The sequence below is a fragment of the Vigna umbellata genome, chromosome 11 (assembly GCF_029865625.1).
Source record: "Vigna umbellata cultivar VRB3 chromosome 11, Vumbellata_1.0, whole genome shotgun sequence".
Taxonomy (NCBI): domain Eukaryota; kingdom Viridiplantae; phylum Streptophyta; class Magnoliopsida; order Fabales; family Fabaceae; genus Vigna; species Vigna umbellata.
Window position 1 is genome coordinate 7404206 of NC_142175.1, and position 23245 is coordinate 7427450.

Here is a 23245-nt window from a genome sequence, read left to right on the forward strand (position 1 = left end):
ACATCTCACAGGGTCATTTTTCATTTCCTATATCAAACCCTAATCGCTTATTGCATTCTGTTTCTCATGAATTTAACTCTAATTCAAAATACCTTTTGTTTTTATCACCGAATAATCTAAATAGTTTGTTTTTTCTTCTTATCATTCCAACTTCTACGTGTCCACCCCAACTACCCACACTTTCACTTTCATAAGTAGATTCATTATTTAAAACAGAGTACACACATCCTCCATGTATAAAAAAAAATTAGTTCATCGTACCTGTATGTCACTGGAATAATGTTGTTATTGTTGAAGAAACGTTGTTGCAGTAGCAACGTAATGAGCAGGAGTGTAAAGGTTGAAAAGTGAAAAATGTTTGAAGAGTTAAAAGTGAAAACGTGAATGTATGTTTAGGTTAAAACACTTTTTGAAGTCTCTCAAAAAAGTTACAGAATGTGATAATATTCAGTTATGTCTCTTAGAGAAGAAGGAAGAGAAACTTTTTTAAGTCTCTTAGAAAAAGTAGCATACGTAAAAATACTAATTTAAGTCTCTTAAAAAATTAACAGATGTAAAACTATATTTATTTAAATATGTTAGTCAACAATAGAGTTCAATAATTAACTTTTACCAAATTGCTACCGCACATCTTTTAAGTCTGTTTTCTTCTAAACAGACTTAAACTCATAGACTTAATAGGTTTATTTTGCACTGGTGCTTTATCCAATGTGAGCCTGCTTACTTGGAACATTCCTTTTACCATCGACTTTGATGTTACTATTGAGAAGATCCAACCACCTTCTACTGATGTTGAACTTGGCATAAACCCCTACAATACTTCATTCCCATCAAAAGACTATTTCCCCCTACTCTGGAAACACCACCCTCCCTAACTGATCCTCAAACTTTACTTCATCTAAACCTTCCATAACTTCTCCTTTTTGACCTTAAACATTACTTGGGTGTAAAACTAAGTTGATTACTTAAACATTTCTATGTAGGCGCACACTGATATCCTCCTTTATCTTTGAAATCAACTCCTCTTGTAAAACTTATGGTATCTGATTTTGGAAACCTACTCTTGAAACATTCTCTGGCCTAAGGCCTTATCTCTAGACTCTAACATCTCTCCTAGCCACTAGAAACAGAGCTTAGCATTTTCTCGCCCACTTATATGCAACACACAACTTCCTCTCATCGAGGCAAGATACTGCCTCAAAGACCTTCTTCAATTCCTGTATAGGTAACCAAATTAAATTAACCTTGAATCTGTGTTCCTCTACAACTATTGAACATTACACAAAAACCACAGACGTGATAACTTAATAAAAAAATGACATTGAAACCAAAACTCAAACTACAACCTTTCTTTTAACAATCCAACTCTTCAAAACATACTCTCTTACTAACTATATAATCTACTTTAAACAGATTACTTATTGTTTATCACACTTGAATTTGGCCATCTAATTAAAGTTTTAAGTTGCAGAATCAACAATCAAAACAACTACTCAATAAGTTAAAGACATTTCCCTCAAATAAATCTCTAAAACATTCAAAGATCTCTTAGACAAACAAGAAAACTATGATTAGAATTATAAAGTGTTTAATAATAAAGATGATGATTTTATAAAAATACATTAAAAGTTTTGTATAACTTAACCATTTAATGTTAAAATATTATAGTATTATGTTTTTAACAAAATCACCAATACTTTGGTTTATATAACATATATATATATATATATATATATATATAATTATATTATATTATATTATGTATACTTTATTAAACTCAAATCATCTTAAAATTGAAAATAAATTTAACTAACAATATTACAAAAGATACATATATAGAAGTTAAATAATTGTTTAATAAATGCACATGATTGAGTCAGTGTAAAAAATAATAATAATTCATTAATGCTCCATTTCAAGATGTAAAAAGTGAAATTTAAAAGAAAAAAGGTTTAGTCTTAAAAGTAAGAAAAATCGGTTTTACATAGTGATTTATTGTAAGTCCTCAAAATATGATCCATGTAAAAAATCTATTACATGTACCTAGAGCTGTCAAAACCGGTCCGTCACGGGTTGGTCATTTAGTGAGTCCACCCAATCCGACTCATTTATCAGCGAGCTAGAAAAATTTGAACCGGCCCGACCCACCATGGGTTGGTGGGTAAATAGATTAGCTCACTAATTCACTTAACTACACTTTTTTTAAATAAAAAAAATTATAAACTTTCTATAATTTAAATCTAAATAAATTTCACTCCCAACATGGGTGTTGAATTAATTTTGAAAATAAGAAATTTAAATAATTTTTTCAAGCAAAAAATAATAATAAGTATTTTTTATAAAATTAAAATAAATTTTTAATAAAATAAAGGCTTAAATGCTTACTTCGTCCCTATGTTAAGAGGTGAATTTCTGTTTAGTACCCGTTTTTAAAAGTGTAGACATTAGGTTCCAAAGTTGTCAAAATTGTATGAATTGAGTTCTTTCCGTTAAGTGGGCAGTAATGGAGTTAACTTCGAGCTCACGTGGCAAAGGAATCTGCATTTTTTTCTTCTCTCTCCTCTGCCTTTTCCTGAAATGCCCCCAACTTTTTCTCTCTTTTCTATATTTTTATTAAATTTTTTTTTCTCTCTCTCTGCAACATCTACCTCCTCCACATACGCAATTCCCGCCTCTTTTCCCTCTCCGATGGCGACTCAGGCGGAAAAGTCTGTAACCCAAGGTTGTTGTGAATATGTGTTGTTTTTTATGTTAGGATGCTCACAGGGGTATGATGACTATTGTGTGACCGGTACACCTTTGACCCCAATGCTTTAATCATTGCACATCACCGAACTGTTGAATCTTGAGACAGACGCAATCACATCACGTGGATGATCTCACACTCTCATTCCCTCACTCAAGGGCACTTGATCTGCCTTAGAGGACGATTCCTCCAACCACTGATATCAAATTCCTTCTTTGATCGCAACACTATCCCAAACCCAAACGAAAACCTCTCAAAAATTTCCAATTCACGTGTTTCTTTCCTTTTCTAACACCCTTGACTCAGGTTTTTCACTTTGCAAATCTGAACCTCAGTTCCTTCAATGTGATGACTCCTAACGCCACCGGTGAATGGCTCGATTTCGTTTCCAGCGCCTCCGATTCCTCGCCATCTTCGTCGTAGTCGTCGCCGTCTTCGCGAGTGACGAATCAGAGTCAGAGCGTGAACTTTCGGTGACTAATTTCGATTAGGAATATGTCGGTTGTGAACACGACGGGTATGGTGGGACGGCCTCCGCCGCAGACGAGTGACACTCAAGGGGTTGAGGGCGGTGGTGGGGGTCACAACGGGAGGGGTGTTAGTTGTCTTGTCGACATGATGAAGCTTCCGGAGGACGTCTGGGGAGGGGACGCGTATTCGTGGGCCTCGCTGTAGAACCCTTACAATTTGGGAAGCCGTGGGGGGTCGATGACCAATGAGAAGGACTATGGTGGGTTGGGAGGGGGACTTGTAAGGTTGGCTCAGGTTTTTCGTTCCGCAGCTCGGTCTTCGAATCCTCTCACCCAGAGGTTTGATTTGTACCATGCAATTGTGGGATTTTGCTTCGCCACTTCTTTATTCCCAAATTTTTGCTCTTTATTTCCCTGGTTAGGCTTTTTGATTCTAGGATTCGATCGCCGGTTTCGAGTACACAAGGCTTGGGTCGTGTCATATTGTTGGGGTTTTGGTTTTGATCTTGAAAGTGGTAGTTTTTGGTGTGGGAGATCGATGTTGTTTGGTTTTTGCTCACGATCGAGAATGGGTGAGGCTTCAGGAGACAGTTTCGTTGATTGTTTCAGCCGGATGATGTCGTCTGAGCTGCCGTCGGAGAGGGAAAAGAGGCGGGAATTGCGTATGTGGAGGAGGTAGATGTTGCAGAGCAAAGAGAGAAAAAAAATATTTAATAAAAATATAGAAAAGAGAGAAAAAGTTGGGGACATTTCAGGAAAAGGCAGAGGAGAAAGAAGAAAAAATGCAGATTCCTTTGTCACGTGAGCTGGAAGTTTACTCCGTTACTGCCCACTTAACGGAAGGGACTCAATCCATACAATTTTGACAACTTTGGGACCTAATGTCTACACTTTTAAAACCGGGTACTAAACAGAAATTCACTTCTTAACATGGGGACGAAGTAAGCATTTAAACCTAAAATAAAATTAGGTAGGTGGGTTGGTGGGCCAACCCGACCCACCATGGATTCAACCTGCATGAATCGGGTTTAAATGAACCGGATTAAAATCTAACCCGCATAAAAAAAATACAATTTTTTCAAATCCAACCCAACTCAAACCCTTAGTGAACTAGGTTAGCTCGCTGGTTGTGACCCATTTTCACATATCTAAATGTACCAATATTTCTTCATGTGTTAACACGTTATCATCGTAGTTAAAACACCTGCAATAATTAAACCGGTCTTTTTAGCATCAATTTCGGTTTTTTCATCCAATGAATTAATTTTTCAACTGGTAGTAATTGAACATAATCATATACGTATATAGTTCTCTTCAGAAGAAAATAAAGTTAAATGTTCTGAAACTACATAATCAAGAGTTATGAGTTGTATTATAGCATTCATATTAACTTAATAAAATTTAAGTTCGAAATTATTGTTTTTTCGAATTAACCCATCTAAAATTTTGTTAATGTAACATGGCTAGCTAACTCGTAGTAGGTAGAGTCAAATCTGTTGACCTGAAGATTAAAATAATGACAAACAATTATAATTTATGTGACCTGATGATGATATTTATGTATATTTTTCTTTTGTACCCTGCACCTTTTTATTATGATGGACTTTTATATTATTTCCTAACGAACTTTTAACCTTCTTTTATTTTATTAGACTCGTTTTTTTATTAAGATGGATCCCTTCAAGTTACGATTTATGAATATCATTAATAAATTATTATATTTAATGTTTTAATTGAAAAGTGTGATAATATTGACTCTTATTTAAATTTAAAATATATTTTTAAATAGTCTATTTAAAAATCACTTATTTAAAAAGTAAATAAAATTTATTTACAAATAAAAATTACCTTTTTAAAAAAAAACAGCTTAAACAAACAAATAAAAATTAAATACTTATTAAAAAAAGGACTAAACAAAATAGCTAATAAACACAGAAAAATCTACTTATTTAATTAAAAATTGTTTTAAAAAAAATAAATACAAACAATTTTATTATAATAAAGTGATTGTTTTATACAAATATTATATAATTAAAATATGTGAAAATCTACCTTAACTAGAAATAAACAAAATTATACATAATTTTAAAAAATTAATTTTTTGTAAAATTAAATTAAACATAAAATAACTTATTAAGGTATAAGAATATATTACAATATCATAACAAGACTCATTGAGGTTGTTATATGTCCGAACCCATTTAAAACCACTAAAAACCCCTGCATAGTGGATTACAAATGTCAAGGAAGGGATGCCTGAAAATCAGATAGTGGAAGACAAGTGTGTGATGCAGATTCGACGTTCGGTTTTGACGGTAGAAGTAAAACTCAAAGTTTTAAAATTTGCGCCACTCTCTGCATGCAACCATCTTCTTCCACCTACTGAAAACCATTTTCTCCTCCTTCTCTCTACATCTCCTTCATCTTCTCTCTAAGAAATTCTCACATTTTCTTCCTCCGATCACCATTCAGGCACCGTTTCTACTCCTCCAGTGTCAAGGGCTTCCGTTTGAGCCGATCGGTTTTGGGTTCTGAGTTGGTAAGTTCTCTCTTGCCTTAGCCGTGTGGTTTTTCTTGAACATGCAAACCAAGTTTCTGGGTGCATGGGTTTCTTTTTCACATTCTGAACAATGTTCTGTTTTGGTATTTGGGTAGTTTCTTAAATCGTCAACCATAGTCTTCAAAGGAATCTGGTATTGAGCCTTTATCTGCAGAACCGTGAGCATTCGGCTAGCTTAGAGGTAAGGGAAGCTTATATAATTTGATTTAGATTCTTGCTTTGTATGGATGCATGTTCGTTGATTTCTGAATGAGTATGAAAAATGGTTGTTACTTCATTGTTGACTGTATAAGGAACTGAAATGATATTGTGTTTGATGATTTGGTTGATGATGAAATATGGTATGTTGTTTAAAAGTATTGATGATTAATGAAAGCCATGAAATGGGTATGGATGTTGTCTAGAGTCAGTATTGATCATTTGGAGAAAATTATAGTTGAAGACTAGCGTCTTCATTTCGTTTTGTAATATTTGTACTTACGCATTCAACCAAGGATATTCGTTCCTTGGTATTTGATTATAAACTTCAGTATATCTATATGTATTTGTATATTTCGTTCGTTCTTGAACATTAGTTAAATGATATCTTATATTTATCAAGCCTTTATTCTATAAGTTAAGTAGTGTTCGGTCTTACACCAAGCGCTCGTAATAAGTAGTGCTCGGTCTTACACCAAGTGCTTGTACTAAGTAAGTGCTCGGTCTTACACCAGGCACTCGTTCTCGTTTCCGTAATCTATCTTTATAATAAGAGCATTCGTCCAAACTCCATAGAGTTCGCTCTCTACAGTGCTCAGTCTTCAACTGACATTCGGTTTCCTTGAGGTTTAGCTCAATAAGAAGCTAAGTATTTATTGGCGATCGGTTTCTTCATATGATTTCGTCAAGTACTATTATTTGGTGTCCTACAGTACCTGTCTCAATTGGTTTCGACCTAGAGTCCTAGTACTCGGCCTAGGCTTTACGGTATTCAATTTGAACTCTCAAGAGTCAGTTCATTAAATTGGCTCACTTGGTAAACAACATTCGATTATATTAGTCTTTGAGAAGTATTATTATATTCTATCCTTTTCACAACTAGTGAGTAACTCTCTCAATTTGATTATGTTTGAGTTGGAGACATCTCGGTCTCACTCCAAGTGTTCGGTCTTGTTCTGGATTAAAAACTAATGTGCGGTATTTGGTATCCTAAGGGATCATTATTCAAATTGGTTCAGTTAAGGTTTTAATAATGAAAGATGATAGAATATGATATGGATGAAATGACTTTGGTTATGGAAGAGTGTTCAGGGGAGGAATATCTCATGATTTGATATTGGAATGGTAAAGTATGAATATGGACACGCTAAGCTGGCGGTTCATCCTGATATTCCGTGATTACTCGTTTTTCACGTAGAGAAGGGTAAGTCATGTGTGGGAATGACAGGAGGTCCTAGTCCTTATGGTTAATTTGGATAGATAGGACTAACCTCGGGTGGCAACTGTTGAGGGTATCCTAGTTACTACATCACCCGGGTGCACGAACGTCGTAGCTACACAAAATTCATACAGTCCGGACAGTCAGAGTCTAGTATTAGGCTTTGCATGAAAGAGTTAATGATTTATCTTGTTTAGTTGATTGTGTGAAATATATGTTGATACTTGAATTAAATTACATAAGCTTACCCTATTTCCTGTCTTGTCATGTATTCCCGTTCGTTCGTCCTTGTCATTGCGATGATCACCCTATGGGTGGGAGCAGAAGGAGAAGAGTTGCTGGAAGAAGCATTGGAAGAGACGGACGTGAAGGTCGAACCTTAGGATGCTTGGTCAGTTGTTGGCCTACTCTTTTGTAGGAGCGTTCAGTCACTTTATCTTTTGATTTGACCGTTCAGCATAGGAAGGATTATAAGCCGTTCGTCCTGTATTTGTAGCCATTTGTGCAGTTTTAACTCCCTGCTATTTTTGTAAGTCGTTCGGCCATAACCGTACGTCCTATCTTTTGTAATAACTAAATTGTAATATAATTATATGTGATCATTCTATTATATGGTTTTACACTATTTTTTGGATGTTATATTATTATAACATGTTCTGTATAGGAATCCTCTTGAAGCATTCACAAATATATAATCCTAACTCCAATTCATTTTTCTATTGCTTTTAATGTATATACATACTTTATTTACACATATATTTTACTCCTTATGTTTTTTTTTTACTCTCATCGCATAAGACACCAAAATATTTTACTTATTTTACTCCTTTAGATATTTTTTCAATAAAAATTATAAAATTGTATTTTAACAATCCGCGTAAAACAAGACTTTAATAAAATAAATTCTTATGAAGAACTAAGAAAAAGTCCAGTAATCCTGTCTCCTTTAATAAAATTAATTCTTACGAAGAACTAAGAAAAAGTCCAGAATGTACACCTACTTCATCTCCCTTCTCTACCACCTTCCACTTCCTCTCAATTTATATATATATATACGTTCCTTCTCTCCCAATTCTCATCATTCACTTACACTTCCATTACAAAACCAAACAACCTTAAACAAACCACCACCACCACCAGCATGGCCACCCAACTGCTCCTCACACTGTTCCTTCTCTCTTTCACCGTCGCCACCATAGCAGAAGACACTGGCTATGTGGGCACAGTGGATCCCAAGTCCCTCGGCCTCAACAAGAGAAAAACCCTAAGCCACTTTAGATTGTACTGGCAGGACGTCATAAGCGGCTCCAACGCCACCGCCATAAACATCATCCCGGCCATCCCCAAGTACAACACCACCACCTCCTTCGGCTCCGTCACCGTGACGGACAACGCCTTGACCCTGGGACCCGAACTCAGCTCAAAGGTTGTGGGAAGATCTGAAGGAATCTACGCCCTGACATCGCAGTCGCAGGTTACTCTCCTCATGGTGATGAACTTTGTCTTGACGGAAGGAAAGTACAACGGGAGCAGCATAACTATCGTGGGGAGGAACGTGGCTTATGATGAAGAAAAAGAGTTGCCTGTGGTTGGAGGAAGTGGAGTTTTCAAGTTTGCCACAGGTTACGCTCATGCTAAGACCTACCACTTTGACCCTACCACCGGTGATGCTACCACTGAGTACAACATCTACGTCTTCCATTATTGAATGTTCAACGCTTTGCTTTCTATCATCAGAATTTTATTTTAATTTTCTTTTTCTTTTTTTTATTAGATTTTAGTTCTCTGTTTTGATTTTCTAGCTGGTACTACTGATATGGTTGGTACTTGCTATTCCAATAAGAATAATAATGAGAATAATTGAGCTTTTTATTTTTCATCTGGTGTCAATTTTTTTAATTTATATATAATTGTGCATGAAGTTTATTTAAACTTAAAATGAGTGCTTTTAATAAGAAGTAATTTTGGAAAGAAATAGCTTGTTTTAGAATAAGACAAAATTTACTTATATTGAAGTATGCGAAAAATGTTTATTTTTATAATAAATAAAATATATGCTTATCTCGGTTGTAAAAGATCCTATGTCTTTATAAAAATAACTACAAATAAGTTGTCAATGTGTTTAAAGAATCAAACTATTTATGACTGGCTGGACCAGATCTTTTGGTTGCTGTAATAGATATTTTAAGTATAGTTAATTATTAGAGTGGTTGGTTATATAAATATTCACTATTTGAAATACTCGATTCCTTTTTCTTTTTCTAATATATCAGATTTTTAATGCATAAAATATTTCCTTATATTTATCATAAGAAAATATAGTTTTGTATTATGTTTAAATTTAATTAATATAGAAAGAGAAAATTTAACTATAATAACAGAAAAAACAATGTAATGACCACCTTAAAATAATAAACTAAAATACGGTTTTTTTATTTGCGATGTTTTATAATAAATAATGATAAAGTGGTTTTAAATTTTGAAATGTTATCTGACTCTGGAGTTGGTTTTTTCACAACAATTTTCTTAATTTTTATGAAATTTGAAAGAAAAACACTAACCTAAATATATACAAATTGACTCCTTCAACATTACATAAATTCAAATAAAATAAACGGAACAAATTAAACATATATTTTCATCGAACAGTGAACTGACTTATCAAACTGATAACTATTCCTTTTAATTCGGCCTAGCTCACAGAGTCAGAATAAAATAACCACATAAAAAAACCTTAGCCAAAATGTCCATATATAAATTTCCTATAGATTACAACCCTCTATGGAAATATTTTTCAAACAATAAAATTTCCATTTTAAAATATAATTTCAAAAGAATATTTACTTTAAAAAGTTATGCATATCAAGAAAAGGTAAATTTGTTTTAAATTGAAAATATTAAGAATTATATAAAAACTAAATTATAATTATTAAAAGCTTAAGAGACTAAATTGCAAATAATAGAAATTAACTAATGACTAAATTATTATTAATATAAAATATTTAAGAATTAATTTATAAATTAATAAATTTTACAACTTTTTATATAAAATATTTCTTAGTTTTTATAAATTAATAAATTTATAAAAAAAATATTTTTTTCCAAACTCACTTAAACTTCGTTGCTAACTTTTTTTATGTGAAGTTTTTGAGAATAAAACTTTTTCAACCCACTTTTTAATATTTAAATATATAAATAAAATAACACTTATTATTCTAGGAATGGATTTAAGTTCATCCTTGGATAATAAGTGAAATTGACAATTTTAGTGATCACCTTTAATGAGCTCTGCATCAAACAATTTAAAGACTTAAAGAAGCAAAAACAATTTATTTCATAATCAATATGCAATAGTTTAATTTATCAATCACCTTTTATAGTTTTATCACTGAGAAATTAATGTAATGTCTAAATTACCTTTAATTAAGTTTTGTTCCCCTTTTACCATTTTCTTGAAGGAGAAAACGTGAAAAGAAGTGAAGTTAGACAGACACCCTGTTGATAATAGACTAAATAATTGCTCCCCACTCATGTGGCAATTCAAATGTTCGTTTGCGAGACGCCTGGTCAACTATGTCAGGCCTTCAGAGAACCTCTGCACTTGCAGAGAAAAAGAAAAAAATAAATAAAATTAGTCCAGTACAAAGTGAGCATGTAAATATGCCAGAATATTCATTCTTAATATATCATATTAAAATAAGGTGTAATGTTTTCCTATTTTTTTCCAAAATTTTAAATTTTGATAATTTGATATAAATAAATTATTTTCATCAATTTCATTATATGATGTTATTGAATATGTGATGTGGCTTGGTGACACATTTAATAACGTCCTTTGATGAAATTGACGGAAAAGATTTATTTATATCAAATTATTAAAAATAAAGACTCAATTGAGACATTAAAAAAGAAAAAAACCTATTTAAAATTCTAGATAAATATAAAAATCTATTGAAGTATTAAACCTTAAAATAACTAAACTCATAAAAAATCTTATACGTAATCTCTCGTAATGTTATTTTATTTATTTAATAACTACTAACAATACAAATTAATATATGTAACTTCCTATGAAGAGTTATGTTATTCCTAATTAATATTTATATTATTCTTTAAAGTTTTTCTTAATAATTTTATTCTGTATCGAAAATCATAAAATATTTACACAATTTTCATCAAAGGAACACAAACAAAAATATAAACCATCTATTCTTTTTTATCTCCTCAGTCTATTATTAACTCACTCTTTTTATAGGATTGTGAATATTTCTCCCTGTTTCTATGTAATATAATTTAAGGAGTATTTTTTGTATTTCACTTTCTTTATAAAAAATATTATTTTCGCAATATTTCTCATTGTCTTGGTTCCTTCTTTCTCTATTATTTTATGTCTCTTTCTTTACCATTGAAGGATGTTTATGTGATCAGGATATTCTCTCTGCACCTTTCGCATTTTCTGATTTTTCTTTTTCTTTCATTGGATGCCTTCTCCAAACCCTATCAATTTTTCATTCATTATGATTTCGGATACAAAGGTCGACTCGTCTAACGGATCAATTTTCAATTAATAAATCACAAATTAAAGTTTTGTTCTATTATATTTTTATTATAATTACTGAAAAAAATGTATTGACAAAAATAAATTTATTAATAAATTTGAATTATTAATAAATTTTACTGACGAATTTTAAATTTTAATTATAACAATAATGAAAAAATTTACACAGTAATATATATTTTATTTATTGGTGAATTTTTTGGGTAAAATTCATAAATAAATGAAATATATACTGTCGACGAAATAATATGTCAATAAAATCTAGGTTTAAACCCTCCGATCATTCTCATATTTGTAGGGGAATCTCAAGTGGGTCATCGTTTTTTAAATTGTCAAAATTTGGTCAATATACTTAAAAATTAAGTCAATTAAACCCATATATTTGAAAAATTGAGCCAATTAAGCCATGTCCGTTAAATGTTGACAAACAGCGTTAAAATTTGCTGACGTGGTGCACACTTAATCTGCTGATGTAGCAGTGTTATATTACGTGAAAATGTTAGGGATTCAGAGTCTTCGTCATCCTACACTGTCTTAATCTTTCTTTTACGTACTGTCGCAGTGTCGTCTCTATGAGGTCGCCGACGGTTTTCGACGTCATCAGCACCTGCACGGGCGAGAGGCTTCTCGGCACGGCTACCTCAGCGACCTTCAGCAACATCGTCGGCAGCCGTCTCGGAGCTCCTTTTCCTTCCTCTGTTTTCTCTCAAATGCTTTCTTAGCTTTTTCAGGAGACAACAACTCGTGTTCCATTAACCTGTAAATTGAGGGATATATAGCTTAATATTTGTCATTCCTAAGCAACATTGACTTTATGAAGTCATTATTTCAATATTTGGCTTTCAGAAGAATGAATAAGTTACCTCGTCATTGGCGTTGGGTTGCTTTTGAAACCAGTTGATGTTTAAGACCTACATAGAGTGAGTGAGTAAAGGGCATGGGCATGGATCCATAAAGCAGAAATGCAAATGGAAAGAGAGAAGAGACCCGGACTTGGGCAGAGGGAGATGGAGAAAAATGATTTCTTTAATGATGTATTAATTAGAATAAAAATAGTTAAAGTTGAATTATATTTGTCATAAGATTAGAGTCTTGAATAGATAAATCCATAAGACTTTGCTGTATTGAAATATCTTCTTCTTTATTCTCATCTACAATACAATTAAAAAAGTGTTAACTAATAATATTGAAATAGAAAGTAATAAATAATTAAATTAAATTAATTGGTTTGGTGAGTCAACCTAACTCACCACAGGTTCAACCCAAGTGAGTCGGGTTCTAAGTGGGCCGGGTTAAAAATTGGCTCATATAAAATAATTAAATTTTTTCAAATCCAACCCGGTCCGAACCCGTGGTGGGTCGGGTTAGCCTGCAACTTCTAACCCATTTTGACGACACTAGCTAAAACTATTTTTATTTGTCACTTTTACTAAGGTTTCGCATTTTGTCCTCTAGTTTTCCACTATATTTATCTGTAGCTACTCCTCACTTCTTCGTTGCTTGCGTTCTCTCTTCCATAATTCATTGTCCCTGTCATTCTGAGTGTAAGCCACATCCTTTGAGCGGTTGTACCTCCATTGTGAGGAACTATTCAAGTGCACAATTGGGCTCTCCTCCACCAACTGGTTCACTACATTTCTTTGTTGTGTTCGCTCGAGACCACATTCGCTTGCCTCTGTCGTCGACGTTCGTTCCTCTTCTTTTCTTCTTCATGCGCTTCTCCAACACGTTTGTCTCTGCAAACATTCTCCTCTCCATCCTTTTCGCACAAACCCCACATTGTGTGCCTTAGTGTTTCTCTTGTGGTCTTACTCTACTTTTCTTCTTCGAGGTAGTTTCACACATTTTATTTAGTTTCATTATTAATTATTTTTAGAACTAATTTTTTTTATTAATTTTGGAAAGAAATAACTTATTTTAAAAGAGGTCAAAATTTACTTATATTGAAGTATACTAAAAAAAATGTTTATTTTTATAATAAATAAAATAGATCAATAAAAAATATATGTTTATCTCAATTATGGAAGATCTTTTGGTTTTATAAAAATAACTACAAATAAGTCATTAATGTGTTTGAAGGATCAAACTATTAACTATCGTACTAGATCTTTTAGTTGTTGTGAGAGATATTATATCATAAATGATATTTTGACTTACAATTTGTCTTATCTCAATTTAATCCACCAAGTGGTTTTTTTTTCTTTGTTGAGACATGTGTATTTCGGGAAAAGCATGATAGAGTTCCTTGTTTTCATTTGAAAGAAAATTTCTCTCACTCTCTTCACTTCTCTTCCATGGTCACATCCTCTTGTCATTTTTCCACTCTTTTGGATCTAAAATGTAAAACTTCATGTTAGAGGTTAACATTTCCAACTTTATTGAAAACGAAAAAAGAACTCTACATTTTTTGAGCTTGTTTCTCTAATGCACCCAAATTCTATCTAGACTAAACCTTATAGGTTTATGCAAATTGAAACTGGTAAAACCTATAAAACCTCCTAAAGCAAGTCATGGTAACGATCAATTACAAGTTAGATTCATGTGTAATACATCCTAGCTTGTGCAACAATGTCTTTAACATCTTTAGGTAGCCATTTATTTAAGCCAACTCAAATTCTCTTCACCAGTTGTGTAAGCATAAACTCTCAAAATTGTTTAGTGAAATTCTTCACTTTCTATTCCAAATTACAAAGTCAACAACTTATACGAGGTTAAATTTTCAACTTAGTCTAGCTTCACTTACAAGTTACCAATGTGAGGCACGTTTAAGTGCAATTATTCTTATTCAAGGCTTTTTAATCAACCTTCCTTTAGAAAGTTTCATTGCATACACTTTAACAACACCAAATTCTTCTAGATTAGATTTATTTTCTCAAATGAGATGCACAGACATATAACACCACCTAAAATTGTAAATAAGCACCTCTTACAAATTCTCTAACATGTTAAAAATTAAACTTAAAATTCTAGAATTTATATAAAAACTAAATTATAATTATTAAAAGCTTTGGAGTCTAAATTTCAATTAACAGAAATTAATTAATGACTAATTTATAATTAATATAACATATTTAAGAATTAATTTATAATTTAAGAAATTTAGATATATATATATATATATATATATATATATATATATATATATATATATATTTGGAAAATATTTGTTTATCAAATTCACTTAAACTTCGATCCCAACTTATTTTATGTGAAGTTTTGAAATAAACTTTTTCAACCCACTTTTTAATATAAAAATAAAATAACCCTTATTTTAGGAATGGGTCCAAGTTCATCCTCTTGGATATAATTCAAATTGGCAATTTTATTGATCACCTTTAATAAGCTCCAATCAAACACTTTAAACACTTAAAGAATAAAAATTATTTCGTAAGAAATATGCAATAGTTTAATTTATCAACCACCTTTTATAATTTTATCAATGATAACTTAGTGTAATTGCGTTACTGCCTCTAATTAAGTGTTTTTCCCCTTTGACCATTTTCTTAATAGAGAAAACGTCAAAATAAGTAAACTTAGAGACCCTGTTGATAATAGACTAATTAATTACACCCTACTCATGTGGCAATTTAAATATTCGTATTGACTTAAACATGCGACACGCCTGGTCAACTATATCACGGCTTCGGACAAACAGAGGAACCTCTGCTCTGGCAGAGGGAAAAAAATAGTATTGTACAAAGTGAGCAATGCAAATATACCAGAATATTCATTCTTAATATATCATATTAAAATAACTAAACTGATAAAAAAATCTTATATATAATCTCTCATAAAATTTCATTGAATTTAATAACTACTAAAAATACAAATTAATATTCGTAACTTCCTATTAAGAGTTACATTATTACTAATTAGAACAAGTTAAACAAATACTTTGGTCATACTTATATTATTTCTTAGAAATATTTAGAATAAAATTTTTCTTTACAGATATCATAAAATGTTTACATAATTTTCATGAAGGAACATAAAAAAAGTATAGAACATCTATTATTTTCATCGCCTCAGCCTATTATATAACTCACTCGGGTTTTTGTGTCTTTTTCTTCTATAGGGTTGTTAATTTCTCTGTATTTTTTGTAATATTACTTGAGGTATATACTTTTGTATTCACCTTTTTCTATATAAAATATATTTTGCACAATTTTTCTTATTGTCTTCTTTCCTTCTTTTCATGTTCTTTTATGCCTTTTTCTTCACCATGGAAGAAAGTTTGATATGGTATCAAGATATTTTCCCTGCACCTTTCGCTTTTTCTGATTGTTCTTCTTCTTTCGTTCTCCATGGTTGATACTGCAGGCTTACGGAATGCTTCTCCATACCTTTAAATGGTAACAATTTTGGTTCTTAGAGACGTGTCGTTGTTATCGCGCTTGATGAAATGTCCCTACTTTGCAGCTACATTTCTACTATCCATTCAAAAGCATATCATAAGTTTAAATATGTTTACTCTTTGAATGATTTTTTTTTTCAAAATATATAACTAATATTATCAAGAGGAATTAAACCTATATAAATCTACTTGCATACAATATCCACAAAATTAAACATCTAGTCTTTTACTATTAGGTACTTTTACTTACAATATTATTTGCTTTCGTGTAACTTATGATCATAATAATTGAAAACTATACTTGTAATAAAATAGATATTATAACATATTTTTTAAAAGAACCATTTTATTTATAATTCAAACATTTTAAACATTACATCCTTTCACACCACATTCAACAACTATATAATACCATTTATATTAAAAAATAATCATTACTAGTCATTTTATCTACTTTCAAAATATTTGTGTATTGAATTGGACTAACATTTTGCACCTATACTATGACCTTTCACTCACAAATTTATATTTCAATAATTAAGTTCTCCTCATATGACATTATAGATTTCATATAACTTGTTTGATACAGTTCTCTTTCAACCTCTATCAACTTTTACCACCTAAGTCTTAGCCATATTTGACCTCTCATACATATATAAGATAAATTATTGTTCATACCTCTACTCCACTTAAGCTTTCACACACATCAATGGTAAATTATGACTCATGACCTGACACTACTTTGCCTCACACACATAGTCACTTTTAAAATATTAAATAATTGATTTTCATATAAAAATATTTTCCTCTAACTCAGAAAGCACACAAGTTTTCCCACAAACAAGACAAAATTGAGAGTTTTTAAAATTAAAACTTGCTTAACGAGCATTCTCACTTGCTCAATGAGTTACCTCTAAGGTATAGTCACTAATGAGTCTTGTCTCATTTAGCGACTAGTATACTCTAGGCTCTATGGACTTTAGCAAATTAATTTCACTCAACAAAGGGTACTGACTTGCCCAATGATCATGTATTGGGACCAAAACAATAATATAAATTTGTTCAATGAGGCTAAACTTGCCTAGTGACCTATTCACTTTCAGTTATCCAACTTTTTCATAAAAGAATTTTGCTCAATGAAAATTTTACATGCCTAATAGTTCAAACCATGTGAGTATTTTTCATAAGGCTTGTCTACTATGTGTTGACTCATGTAACAAGTACAACGACCTAAACTCTTTGGATTTTTAATTTTGAAATTTCACTCAGCAAATAGTTGGCTCACCTAACAAGTATGCATCATTTCAGAAATTATATATATATTAAAATAGAAATAGAAAAATAAATTAAAAGAATAAATAGAAAAACAAAAGTTAGAAGCATAGACAACAATAACAAATTTTACAAAAACAAAAACAACACAGCAAAAGTAGAAACAAGAAAAGTAAGATATGATAAATTTATAGATTTTTTTTCATTTTTTTCAAAATGTATAAAACTACAAAAATAATTTAGTTAAAACATATATTCAATTTTTTTTTCTTTCAAAAATATTTTTTCAATTTACAAAATTTATATTTCTCACTCTTAAATTTGTATTTTGTGGTACCCGAATTGAGAAAATTACTATAAGTTGCACAAACTAATTATTAATTGAAAAAACCACACAAAAACAAATAATGCAATTAACAAAATTGAGAAAATTGCTATAAGTTGCACAAACTAATTATTAATTGAAAAAAACACACAAAAACACATAATGCAATTAACAAAAGTAGACGAAATTTTAAATAAAAAGATGTAGACATAAAACAAAACTAGAGAGTGAAATTCAATTGAATTCTCTACCAACACTAAATTTGATCCGTTTTCTTTTCAATCCAATTAAGAGAATAGATTATCTAAAACAATACAAAAGTCAGCAAAATTTAATTTTAAATAAGGTTAGTCAACTCAACATAGTCTTCTGATGAATTCAATGAGAATGTCAAAAGCATTTGCAGAAAGCATAAAATATAATTAATAGTAAATTAAAGGGGTTGTTTGTCTATTGTAGACAATGCTAAAACAATTAGAATAAAAGCATTAATGAAGCAAATTGATTCTCTATACTATTCACAGTTAAATCTTTCATAAGTAATTATATATTTATCATTCATCCAATTTCAAAATGGAATCAAATTAACCAAACAAAAATCAATATGTTAAATGCTCCACTTATGTCCAAACTTATAATTAAGCAAACAAGAGATTGTTATAATTAAGCAAACAAGATATTGTTAAAATTAAGCAAACTAACAAGAATTATAATGAAAGCATATAATTGAATTATTAACAAAAGTTGAAAAACAATTTTAATAGAAAAATTTAAAACTAACAAACGACTTAAGCACATCCTATTACAAAAACAAACGAATGAACTTGATTTGTAAATAATCTTTGTATTCATTGTGAACTCACAAGAAACTCAACCAAAAAGGTTTAGTCTTCGAACAAGAAAAGAATTACCAATAAAAAATAGAAAAGTAGTTGTGTAGAGTGTAAAGTTCAGTGTGTTTAGTGTGTTGATCTTTTTTTATGTAGCCCTTTGAATACAATCTTTGGAGCTCTAAGCCAGCTAACAATTGATTTTGCATGATTCATATTTAGGTGTGTGTCTTCTTTGTGGCATAAGACACTTTATATTAATTTTTTTATATATAATCTTTAAAAATGTTCTTCCTTCTTTTCTTACTCTGAGAAAAAAAACCAAGCAATATTACATATATAAATTACAAGTTTTAGTTGATCATAATCGTTTTTTCCCTTAATTGGATTGTGCACACTTCCTAAATAAATTTTTTCAATTTAAATAAACAAATCAAATAAACTATTGGTGCATCTAAAGGTCCACTAGACTATCTATCCTCTATCAGGCTTAAAAACTTATTTTTATTAGTGATATTAGTTGAAACTTAGTTAACTCCAATTGTGAAAATTCTAGTTAAATAATAAATTTAGTCTCAATCATAATCTCGAAAAGTTAAGATTAAATTATCTAAAAGTGAATGAAAGTATGATCAAAGCAGAACTATATAAATGGTGTTCCACAATCTAATATAGTTAGTTCTATCATGTACTTGATGATGTACACACGCTTTAATATAACTTATGTTGTGAGTGTTGTTAGTAGGTTCGTGTCTAATCCACAAGGAGTACATTGACAATCTCTTAAGTGAATTTTCTATTATTTAAATGAGTTTCTTGAAAGAGCTTTAGTTTATGATAAAGTCAAATAGTCTACCAAAGATATTTCAATAGAAGGATTTGTTGACTCAAACTTTGTTGGATATTTGGACACTTGTACTCTCATGAACTATGTTTTTAATGCTTATCATACTGTTATTAGTTGAAAGGGTAGTTTATAAAAGGTCTATGTCAATTGTTGACGTAAAGTATACTGTCATGAAAAAGATAGTGAAAGAACATTTATGATTGAACAGTCTAGCCAAAAAGATAATTGTTGAACTTGATGAGGAACTCTAATACTCAAGTGATGATGGAAATAGAGATGTTTTGATGGTTATTATAGATGATGATGTGTCTTAGTGTTTAACTTTCTTTGAAGATTGATTGTGCCCTTTACACAAAGAATTTATAAGGTCTTTCTAATTCAACATTGTTGATAGGGGGAGCTATATCTAGCAAAACTCATCTCACATATGTGTTTTTGATGATGAACAAAAGAAATGTTTTATAGTTTCTTGCACAACAAATGGCATAACAATTGCTTCACCATTAGTGTGTTTGTGCTTGAAATGATTGGTATATGTATTCATTGTATGGAAAGGAATCATTAGTTTAAACATATTGCACATTGTCTATCTAGAAGAAATAATCGATTAAACTGTTTACATAATCTGTTAAATTTATTCGGATTTCAGTACATGCTTAACAGGGGCAAAACAACTGTGTCTTAACCGATTATATTAGTTGTATAATCAATTAAAATACGTTATTATGCCAATATGTGTTTGTTGAGTGTGCATTGATGTATTTGGAATGAAATATGATCTAAAGATTTACTTAAGTATGAAACTTAACCGATTACATAAGTTTCATAATTAGTTAAATTGTGTATCTTGTGAAAATTATTTTCATTAAAAGTCATAGCTTCCTATAACGGTCATATTTATTTATTGTTGGCTTGTGTGATTTATCTAATCGATTGCATGCATTATTTAATCTGTTAAATCTAAAACATATGTAAAACTGTTAAAGCAGAAAGAAAAACTTAAAAGATTACATTATATGCGTAATGTATCAAATTGCATCAGGATTTGAAAATCCTATAAATAGACGTGTTGCGCGTTGTTTCAATACAATTACATGAACTTACACTTTCATAACTAACTTGTTTGTTGAGTATTGATGGCAGAAGCGTCCTAAGACTTCTTGGAGAATCAAGATTCTTGCAAGATAGTTGAGTTGATACATTACTGATCATATCTGTATTTCTGGTGTATTCTTTGAGGATCAGTGTCTACATTACAATCAAGAGGATTTGTGTTCCTGTTGCTGTTAGCCAGGAGGAGAACTGCAGTGTTCTGCATTGAGAATTGGGATTGCTCTCAAGGTGTACGGAAAGTTGTGATTGCTTTCTAGGTTGTAAGATTGTGAGGTGTTCACATCTTGTACTATAAGTGATATTGAGATGGAAAGGAGAGTGCATTGACAGGGGATATCTCTGTATTATTGCTTGTATACTCTATCATTATAGTGATTCCCTTCAACTAAGGTTGTTGAAGGAAGACTGGATGTAGGCTTGGTCGAACCAATATAAATCTTTGTGTTGATCTTTCTCTCCTCTTTTATTATTGATTCATATGTTTGTCACATTGATTTCAAGAAAATTTAAAGATTTTGTAAAGATTTTTGAAAGAACATTTTTTTTAAGCAAAATTTAATTCACCCCTCTTGTCTTGAGATACAAGGAATCCTTTTTTTATAAACATAGAACATATAAAAAGAAAAGAAAAGAAACTGAAATAAACATGTTTATAAAGCTAAAATTAAGTTTAAAAGTTCATTTAACATTTTTAACTTGAGTTTACATGTAGTCAATGAAATTGCTCTTTAGAAGTTTCATATCAGGATAATTAACTATTTGTTTTTGTTATTTGATTAAATTAGATAATAGTTTAAATATTTTCGAGTTCTCAAATTATAAGCAATTATTATCTTTCATAATTAATTAAATGAACTTAATGTATTAAATAGAAAGTGGATTTAATTAAATACATTCCTTATTTGATTATTGAAAATAAAAATTCTAGTTACTTTTTTAAATTATGTTAGGATAACCAAATAGGGTATTTGAGATAATCGATTAAACGCAATAGTTTTTATTTAAATCATTATTTTCAAAATTCGATAAATAAAAAATAAATCTAAATATTTCAAATAGCTTTTCCAAATCGTTGTGAGCAATTTAGATTGAGATCAAAAGAGTTGTTATATATTAAAAAAAAAAAAAAACCTTTCTAAAGTGCTTTCAAGCTTTTAGGAACCAAAGGCTACATTGAGTTCTTAAAAGCTTGAGGTTGCCTTTGCTATTTTTTAATAAACTCTTTTCAAACATGTTATTTTGCTACTAAAATGTTTTAGTGTTTTCTTACTCTGTTTGATTAAGATTTCATAAAGCACATGTCTTATTGTACGATGAAGAGTGGATAAAGGTGAAATTTGATATTCACCTTAATAGTAACAATTTTATTATTAATAGTAATAAATTTTTCTTTATGAATGGAAAATATAATTAATAAATTTATGTAAAAATAAAATGTGGAAAGTTAAATAAGAAATTTTGGTAGTTTAAATGATAGAAAATTGTAGTGATTTCAAGAACATGGGTTCAAACTCTTTTCTACCTTTTTGTTTTTAGAAAAAAAAGAAAAGAAAAGAAAAGAAAAAGAAAACAAACGGACAAAGAAACTTTCGGTGATTGAAATAGCAAAACACCAAAACATCTTTCGGTGATTGAAATGATAAAATAATATATATATATATATATATATATATATATATATATATATATATATATATATATATATAATAAAAAAACAAATAGTACCAGAATCTTTACCTATAAATACCAAGCAAGGGGGAGGGGATTTTGCACCAAGAAGTAGAGAGAAATCATAAGATTAGGAAGAATTTAGAGTAAGAAGGATTTTAGTGTGGAGATTCTGGAAATTTTTCGGGAACAACCTCTGATCAAGAAACCAAGTCTGGAATAGAGGTAGGGGAGCTAACCTTTCTAAGCTTTTATATTATGATTTAGTATTGTTTTATTACTATTCATGTCTTGAAATTCTGTGTGAATATTGTTAATGAAAAACATAGGTGTTTGTTGTATTGAATTTCTGTGTTAATATTATATGTTGTTGTTTTGAATCTGTAAATAAAAAATTTGTTAAAAACTAGTTGAGGAACACTTTGGCTAAGGAAAGACTTGGTACTTAAGTTGTCCATGGTGACACACCTCTCTTTCCTGGAAGTCTACTCGATAGGTTTTTAACTTAAATCCTATTGAACAGATTAAGTATTGTTAAACTATTATGCAATATACTCAATTGATATAAAATATGTGATGGATTCATCTTTCTGGAAGGATAAGATGTCTAACCGGCTATGCCAGATTCAACTTCTTAGTTCCCCATAACGTTTATATTAAGGTTATAATTATGATGCTAGGATAGACGAATCTTAAAAACCGGAGTTGGTACATCCCTGATCATAGAGCAGCCCTGGTCAAATCCAGTAAGTTGTGACTAGTCATATGTACTGGCGTTTATGGTGAGTTTGATTCGTCAAACATTTGATTCTTCTCCGGTGACTATTTATAGTGATATTTTAGTATTGTTAATTTATTTTGTGATATATTCATTTTGTATGATTTCTGTGATGATTGTATTTTATTATATTGGATTTGAATTTATGCATCTGAACATGATATGAGTATTATGGAGAGATTTTGTAATGGTATAATATGAGTTGAGGAATATGAGCATGGTATGAGTCTCGTGGAGAGATTCTGTAATGATATGGTATTAGTGTATATGTTAATGTTGAGGGTCCTGTTGTTGGAGGCTATCCTGA

At 30.6% G+C, this 23245-nt stretch overlaps 1 pseudogene; it reads left to right on the forward strand.

Annotated features, from left to right (window-relative positions):
* Nucleotides 1-8251: 8251 nt before the first annotated feature.
* Nucleotides 8252-9070, forward strand: LOC124835492 (dirigent protein 22 pseudogene; annotated as a pseudogene).
* Nucleotides 9071-23245: the final 14175 nt, after the last annotated feature.